Source organism: Penaeus monodon, chromosome 23, assembly GCF_015228065.2.
Source record: "Penaeus monodon isolate SGIC_2016 chromosome 23, NSTDA_Pmon_1, whole genome shotgun sequence".
Classification (NCBI taxonomy): Eukaryota; Metazoa; Arthropoda; class Malacostraca; order Decapoda; family Penaeidae; genus Penaeus; species Penaeus monodon.
In genome coordinates this window covers 39917467-39917981 of record NC_051408.1, presented here as the reverse complement: position 1 = coordinate 39917981, position 515 = coordinate 39917467, and positions in this window count along the sequence as shown.

Genomic DNA, 515 nt, shown 5'->3' with positions numbered 1-515 from the left:
ACCTTTTTTTTGGGGGGGGGGGGTAAGGATTTTTAGGGTTAGGATTCTTGGAGGGGGGTTTAAGGGCTCTTGGAAGAATGACGGACTCTTGGAAGAAAGGACTCTTGGAACAATTAAGGACTCTTGGAAGAAAGGACTCTTGGGGGGGTTAAGCACTCTTGGGGAGCGGACGAGGACTTTTTGGAGTGAGGATTCATAGGGACTCTTGAGAGTAAGGAACTTTCTAGGGGTAAAAACTAGAAGAAAGATGTAGTGCAAAAACTCTTTGAGGTAAAGACTCTTCAAGGTAAGCGGGGAAACGACTCAAAATTATAAGGTTTTCTAGGGTGTAAGAACTCTTGGGACTAAGAACTCTTGGGTGTAAGGACTCTTCATGACAGAAATAAGGACTCTTGGTTGATACGGATTATTTTCTAGGCAGAGAGGATTCTTTGTCTCTCAGGATGACGATTCTTTGTATCTCAGGATGAATACTCTTTGTTTCCGGATGAATACTCTATCTCTAGATAGAGTAT